This window comes from Phoenix dactylifera, chromosome 17, assembly GCF_051530095.1.
Source record: "Phoenix dactylifera cultivar Ajwa chromosome 17, Ajwa_hap1_PhDact_Kaust_v1.1, whole genome shotgun sequence".
Classification (NCBI taxonomy): Eukaryota; Viridiplantae; Streptophyta; class Magnoliopsida; order Arecales; family Arecaceae; genus Phoenix; species Phoenix dactylifera.
The window spans coordinates 3,689,148-3,697,629 of NC_143206.1; the positions used below are offsets into that span (position 1 = coordinate 3,689,148).

Sequence of the window (8,482 nt, forward strand, 5' to 3'; positions counted from 1 at the left end):
CAGGGACAGCCGAGACGTCTCCTGATAATTTCAGAGACGTCTCTGGCACAAACAGGAAGAACTGGCACACTTGGAGACGTCCCAGACACCTGCCGAGTCGTCCCCGCGTTAGCGGAGTCGACTCTCTCAGTAGCGGAGTCGACTCTCTCAGTGGCGGCAGAAAGACGTTTTTCAAGGGATATGCGCGAGACGTCCCCGCTGTACGCGGAGTCGTCCCCGCAAGCAAAAAGGAGACTTCCCGAGTCGTCCCCAAGATGGCGGAGACGGCTCTCTCAGGGTTTTCCAGAGAATGATTTCTGCGGTGATAAGGAAGCGGAGTCGACCCTGAGATAGCGGAGACGTCCCCATGCATAAAGTGCAGACAAGCCGAGACGTCCCCTGAAAGAGCGGAGTCGACTCTCTCAGGGAATTCCAGAGGACATATTTTTCAAAGATAAAGAAGCGGAGTCGTCCCCAAACAAGCGGAGTCGTCCCCACTCAAAAAGTGCAGACAAGCCGAGACGTCCCCGTAAAGTGCCGAGTCGACCCCAGATAAAGTAAAAAGTAAAAATCCTGTAGGCGAGACGTCTCTCGCTGTAGCAGAGACGTCCCCGGAGCGCCTGGGACGCGACTGACAGCTTTTCAGGTTTGGTTTGAATTTCAAATCCTTCTCTTTTTGTTTCTAACGGCTATATTTGCTTTTTGGGCTATAAAAGGGACCTCTTAAGTGGTTCTCAACAACTCTTCACCAACCCAAAAGCAAAATCATTCAAGAGAGAAAAGTTCAAGAGAGTGAGAGCATTAAAGTGTAGAAATCAAGTGCATTCAAGGTTCTCTTGTGATTTCAAGCTCAACCGCTCTCGTGCGCTCGGGATTCAAAGCTCATACTCGATCCTACGCACTCCACATCGGAAGAATCAACATCTCCCACGCTTCCAACGGCAAAAAGATTCTTCCGGGTTAAATTGTTCATAATTGATATATTTGCTTTTTAGAGCTTTTATTCTCTTTTGTAAACTCTTTGATTGTAGTGCTTGTTCAAGTCAAGGGACTTGGAACAAGGGAAAGGCGTCCCAAGCCTAAGAGAAATTGGGGGTTTAGGGTTTGTTGTGAGCCCGGTGTAAAACAACGAGTTGGGTAGTAAACTCGCAAAACTACCGTACTGTAATCTTGGATTATAGTGGAAATACCCAAAGGCGCTTTGGGGAGTGGATGTAGGAGCGGTGGAAGCTCCGAACCACTATAAAACCGTGTGTTTGTGATTGTCTCTTTTCATCCCACTATCATTACCTTATTTCATATATTTGTGTGTTTTAATTTTAATTAGCCGAAGAGTTTTAAAACACCCAATTCACCCCCCTCTTGGGTGACCATCTCTGGGCAACAGATAGTATTGTTGATCTCTTGCGAGTACTTTGTTTGTTATACTTGAATATTATTGCTTAGCTCATGCAAAAGCTGTCTACACTGGGTTGGATATAGTCCGTTCTTTTTCTTCGCTTAAATTGCTAGGGACTAGCAATAAGCTGGTTGGGAGGTGTGATAGGTGCATGAAAATGTACCTTTTAATACTACCACTTTAGGCTAAATTGTTAAGACTTAAGCATGATTTGGATATTTTTATGATATTTTTCTAATCTGAACTTTACTTCACAAAGTGTCCAAGTCTTAATTGATTTTGGTGATTTTATTGTAGGAATGGAGTTAAGAAGATTGAATATCCCATTGCAGTCCGAATGAAATGAAACTTGGTGGAGATGAAGTAGACATGTTGAGGTTTCATATGCATCAAGAATCAGGTCAATTGGAGCTCCAGAGAGAAAGTTATGAAGTTGCAAAGTTAGGTTTCCCTAAACCGCCAGCCTGGGCCCTGACAGATCAGACCTTTGTGTAGTATTTTGATGATTTCGGGAGCTACAGAAGTCCAATTGAGATGATTCAAATTTTGTTGGAAACTAGACTTCCAGAGCTTTCAAAGGACTATAAGAACATAAAATTTGAAGATCAGATGCGATCTGGAGAGTCTCCCGAACCTCATGCTGACGTTGGTGCTCGAGGGTAAAGTTGGAAAAATACATACAAACGTGTCTAAGTTGTGTTTCCTAGGGTTTTTAGCCCCAAAATCATATATATACTTGGGCCGTTCTAAACAGAAAAAAGACTGCATTACAAAGAAATCATCAAGAGGAGCCAAAAATTCATGGAGAGCTAATTCTTTGGTGAAGCTAGGGATGAACTCGCTTGGATGATGGTAGTTTTATTTATATTTGATCTATGTAATAGATTCTCATGTTGATACAATTTTTGTTTATCATTTCTCATCAATAGATCTTTCTTGTGTTGGAATAATCTTGAACCTATTCTTTTCATAGATTCAGCCATGTCTTTTTCTATAGAATTGTTGAGGTGCTTGATTATATCTAGATTTGATTGTTTATCCAGTTAGTGTGATTTTTTGCTGAAATATTGCCATTGGGTATATTTTTGTCTTTGAATCTGAGTCTAAAAGGATAACAATCCTTGGTTTTAAAAGAGGAGAATGATTTTCTAGAATTACCACTAAATATTTTGATTGTAATGCTATATCCTCCAATTAGAGAATCTGGTGCTATGATCTCTAATTGAGTTATCCAATGGATCAAATATGAATGGAATTACCTGATTCAAGTGAGGAATTCCCGATGCTTTGCTGCCATTAATTCTGGTCATATCTTTTCACTACTACAATCTAATTGTCAATTTACTTTTAAACATTCACATCACATTTTACTGCTTTGATATTTCTTTTTAGTTTTGTAGTTCCTTTTAGTGTTCCTACCTTCTCCCTGTGGAATCGACACCCCAATATATACTGCGATAGCCGCGTTATTCTTTGGGCGTAATCAACACTCATGTACTAGATCATCTGAAATACTTAATTTGAAAGCATTAGTACAACAATATGACCTCAGTGGCTTTGTAAACATCAAAATCATACTAGGGTCAACATCTATTCTAGCCTCGTCAATGAGGATTATTCGTTAGCCCTATCAACTTATATCTGTGAGAAACTGGTTTCGACACCACGCCACCGGTGATTAGAATAGTGGATTTGGACACTATGGCCACCGGTGGTTGATAATAGTGAATTTGGACACCGTTGCCACTGGTGGTTAATAATAGTGGATTTGGCACTTTGTGCAACCCATGTCACTGAGTTATGTGGCCATAGCCTATTGATGTTGGGATTCTGGTATCAGAGTTTTTATAAAATGATAATAAGTTTCAAAAAGAAAAATATGCTATTTGTGATTTATTTTTCAGTCATTATTTTGTATTTTGATTAAATATCTAGTATGCTTTGACCCCACTTTGAGGTATTATGTTGCTTACTAGGCTAGTGTAGCTCATTATCATATTTTTCTATTTTTCATATCCAAATGCATAGATGCCCATCGCTCGAGACTTAGGGAGTGCGCTAGATTTTTTGATAATTCCTTCAATTATTGGCATTTTAGATAGACTAGTTAGAGCATTTGATTTATGTTGACATATGGTATTTTGAAACTTTGGAAGACTGTTTTAAATAAATTATTATATATATATATTTAGAAATTTGTCATTGCTTTGATATTATCTGTAGCCTTGCATGCCTATACGGTCTGCCATGCAGGCGTGCAACGTCTGCTGCACTTCGAGCTCGAGGCATGACAACATCTGCCGCGCTTCGAGGTTCGAGCTTAGATTTAAAATTACTAGAGATTGTGATTGAAATAGTCGTATGGAGCCTTGATTTTAGAATCCTTAGGATTCGTAAGTTTGAGAGTTGGGTAGATGTTAGGCAATGAGATGAAGGTCTTTATTTGCTTTTGTTATTGATAAATTTGTGTTGGATGTCTGAATTTTGAGATGCTAAAATTAGGATGCTAGCTAATTGTGCTCATAGCCAAAGTATAAATAAACTATTTTGGGAGTTTTCTCGATGGAGCAATTTGTATTTTAGGTTATGATTAAATTAGATTTTGACTAAAATTTAGTAGAGTACTAGCCATGAAATATCACCGTACATTATAATTATTTGTTTATTAGTATATAAGTGATTTTGGAAGTTCAAATTATATATGGTATTGTGGTGTTACTTCTAGCTTGAAGTTAATTAATTCGGTGGTAAGTTAAGGCTCACATATAAAATGTTGTTTAAGGTTTGGGCTAAAAATATTTGATGATATTCATTGAAATATTCTTCGAGGATTGAAAATTGTATGTGGATCATGTATGAAACTCTTATGTGGATGGAAAATATATTTGGGATGAAATTTTACAATTTTCCTTGGCTTTACTTAGAATTTGAAATTTTAGATCTTTTCAAACTATAATGCAGATTGATATTTTGATTGGAACTCATTTAGTAAATTCTAAGAATATTGGTTGTTTAAATTATTTTAAGCTGGTCAACGATATTAACTATGTGATTTACAAATATTTTATGATGGTTTTTCTTGTTAAGGAGAATTTTGTTGTCAAAGAAAAGAATAGTGTTTTTGATTTTGACTAATATGGATATTATTGTGTTATTAGCATGTTTTCTATCTAATATGTGTAAAAAAAAAGAAGAAAAATCCAGCATCTCAAGTCTAGGATTATTGAAATGTTGGTTCTCACATTAGCTGATCTTAGATTTGGAATGTTCTAGTATAGATCTATTTGCTCTTAAATCTATAGTTTATGCTTTTGAATGAATTCGAGAATAAATATCAAACTTGAAGAATTGATTTTATTGGAGATTGTAAATTATTTATCTTGCTGGAATTATTAATAATTTTAATTATTGTCTTTGGGTCCAAGTAATAGATCTTATTCATGTCTATCGGAGACTATTTGATTTATATGAAACTTCAATTCAAAGTTTGAATTTATAAGTTGATTTAGGGTCTTTTTTCAATATTGTCGAGGTTGTTGATGAAATCTAGATTTGCATGAAGAATTTGAATTTTAAAGGCTTACATGGTTATGATGGAAGATTTTTAATAAATGCTAAAGATCTCGATGAAGGAAACTCTAGAAGAGATGATTGAGTCGGTTTTACTCATTTGTGTTGGTTTAAGGTCTTTTAACTTGGTGGAGCATTGAGAAAATTGTTCTTAATATTTTTACTTATAGGAGTTGACTTGAAATAATCTACGTGAATTGATAAGAGAATTAAGATTCAATTCATTTTGAATTAGAGTAACTAGCCTATATGAGGGTTTTGAATGTATCCATTAACTTAAGGGTAATTCTAGATGGATGTGCTCGAGGTAAAAAAAAGAGAGGGGGACTATTGTTAAAAGGATAAATAGTTAATGAGTTTATGGTGTTTTGAGTAGATTCCCTATAGATTTAAAAGATGATGTATGTTTACAATATTACAAATAAAAATATTTTTCTTATTAGAGGAATTGATCTCAATATAAAATTATAAGAGCTTATATCTCGATGGGCTTGGAAGAACTAGATTCTTCAAATTTTGAAGATGAAATTTTTTTAAAGAGAGGAGAATGTAAGACCAGGCTCGAAATGGACCGCATTGGACTGAAGTCGGCCGGCGCAACCGACTTCAGTCCAATTTGGATAGGAGGAGGCAGGAAGCAGAACAAAGGATCGCGATCGCGATCGCGATCGCGATTCTCTGCTCTGACTTCTTCGGGCATGAGGGGATCTGATCGCTTGCCGTGATCGTGGAAACGTGTCTGGTAAGGCCTTTGTGGGTTGTTCGAACGGCTACCAACCGTTCGCTCGGGCTCATCCGCTTGGGATCGTGGGCGATGCACCGTATAAAACCCCATCATCCCTCTGAGAGCCCTGTCCCGAGATCCCTCTCCTCCTTCTCCCTCTCCTCCTTCTCCGGTGGCCCACATGCCACCTTGGCCATGCTCCGTCACCCCGGAACTCTGGATTTCTTTCGTTTTCCCTATTTCCCCTGTTTCGAGATCCACTTTGCCGTCGAAAGCCACCACTAGTCACTGCGGTGGAGCAGCCGCGGCCGAGATGCGCCACGTCGGTCGACCGCTGGTAAGCTCTCCTCCCTCTGGTCTTTGACTTTAGCCGAATCAAGTGGCTATTTCTTACTCTGTTCTGGCCCCAACCGAGACTATTCTCGGTTTTTCCTTCTCGCCCGCCACCGTAGCGGCCGCCGGCTGCCACTGCTGTTCGCTGGCCATCGACCGAACGAGCCAGGCCCGGCCGCCGCTGAGGCTCTTCCCTCTTCCTTCTTCTTTTCCTTCTTCCCCTATTTTTGAGCTTAACGAGATGAAGAATGTTTGGGCCGTGAATATTCATTGTGGGCCCGACTTGGGCCCACTTCAGCCATGTTGGGCCCTATTGGGCCGTACCCATTGTGGGCCTAACTTGAGCCCAATTTAGCTATGTTGGGCCTTATTGGATTCGTACCTATTGTGGGCCGAGTTCTGGCCTTGTTCACTTTATTGGGCCCTATTCATCCATGTGGGCCAAGTCTGTTCATTGTGGGCCAGGTTTGGGCCTGTTGGACTGTGCCTATTGTGGGCCAAATTCGGCCCTATTGGTCCGTGCCCATTATGGTCCGTGCCCAGGCCTTATTAAGCCGTGCCCATTGCAGGTCGAGTTCGAACCGTATTCACCTTAGGTCTGTTCATCCATTATGAGGTTGTGTCCAATAGTATTTTTCACTTTGTTTAGCTCTGAAATTAACAAAAAAATTAATTATAATATTTAAGCAGGTGAACCTAATCCGCCTACCTGAAGTAGGATTTGAAACGAGAATAAGTAAGTAACCTAATACTTCAAAGTATATTTTCAAAATTATTTGGTAAAATAATTATTAATTGATTAAATTTTTATATATGTTTTGTACTTAATTAATCAGGTCAGGCATGTTAAGAATCATTTTGTATCTATGTTATATATTATAAAATCTAGAAAATGTGAGTGGGTAAATTATGAAAAATCTATTTGTGTATATATATGTATTTTCAGCATGGCTATGATCTATTCTGGCTCCGCCAATGGAGATTATTCGTTGGCTCAATTGACTTGTATCCATGAGAAACTTTTTTTTGACACCACGCCATCGGTGATTAGAATAGTAGATTTGGACACCGTGGCCACCGGTAGTTAATAATAGTGGATTTAAACACCGTTGCCAACGGTGGTTAATAATAGTAAAATTTGGCACTTTGTGCAACCCATGTCACTGAGTTATGTGGCCATAGCCTATTGATGTTGGGATTCTGGTATTAGAGTTTTTGTGAAATGATAATAAGTTTAAAAAAAAATGTTATTTATGATTTATTTTTCAATCATTATTTTGTATTTTGTTTAAATATCTGGTATGCTTTGACCTCACTCTGGAGTATTATGTTGCTTACTGGATTAGTGTAGCTCATTATCATTTTTTTTATTTTTCAGATCCAGATGCATAGACGCCTGATCGTTCGAGACTTGGGGAGTGCGCTAGATTTCTTAATGATTCTTTCACTTATTGGCATTTTAAATAGACTAGTTGAGTATTTGATTTATGTTGACATATGATATTTTGAAACGTTGGAAGGTTGCTCTAAACAAATTATTAGAAATATATATATATATATATATATATATATATATATATATATATATATATATATATATATTCAGGAATTTGTTATTGGTTTGATATGATCCGCAGTCTAGCATGTTGTACGGTCCGCCATGCAGGCGTGCAACGTCTGCCGCGCTCCGAACTCGGGCATGACAATTTTGATGTTAGGTCTCAACTTAAGCCTGCTTCAGATATACAGGCCTAGCCAGGCTTGAAATTTATGCATGATGGTTGTACCCAGCTCTTCGGACATAAATAAATATCGGGAATTTGGTGGTTCAGATCATCTCTGGTTTGCCTCAAACTAAGAATCGAGCATTAACTAGGACAATGATGCATCAAGTAGAACTACAGACAGCAGCAAGATTAGATCCATCAGGACGTAATTGAGCATATGAAGAAAAAAAAAAGGGTCTACCAAGATCTTTATTTTAATCCTGTCCCAGAGGTTCTATCTCGTACACGCACTTGTTGCTTTAGGTTTTCTCTTCTTGTTTCACGAGATCGGAATACTGTCTGTTCTGAGTTTTGGAGGTGGAAAAATGATCCATTATATAGGATTAATAATAGCAGTCACTATACGTTTTTTTCTTGCACTCGTAATCATGTAGAGGGAGGGACGAGCTTGATTCTTTTTTCAATTTAATTTTGAAAGAATGTGAATTCCAAAATCTCGAAGTGCTTATGGCTGTCACCGTCGACACACTTGCTTAACTTTATGACAATTTCAATGTAATTTCTCCTATGAATAAATTTGTGCGGAGCAGTACATATGCAAACTTAAACGCATTGTCCATGATGTTTTCATGTTTGAGTGATGATGTTTTTGATTTCTTTCCAAAAAAGTTGTCTTTTGTAAATAAATCGGGTCACATCTGATGTTACCACTAAAATAGAAGCTTTGGTTTTGCACAAATCTACATGCAT

The 8,482-nt window shown here is 38.1% G+C and overlaps 1 long non-coding RNA gene across 1 annotated transcript; it reads left to right on the forward strand.

Annotated features, from left to right (window-relative positions):
- The first annotated feature begins 5,625 nt into the window (after positions 1 to 5,625).
- On the forward strand, positions 5,626 to 7,540 carry LOC148699580 (uncharacterized). The gene is made up of 2 exons (XR_015974351.1): positions 5,626 to 6,009; positions 7,384 to 7,540. It is a non-coding gene; the product is annotated as an uncharacterized LOC148699580 (long non-coding RNA).
- Positions 7,541 to 8,482: the final 942 nt, after the last annotated feature.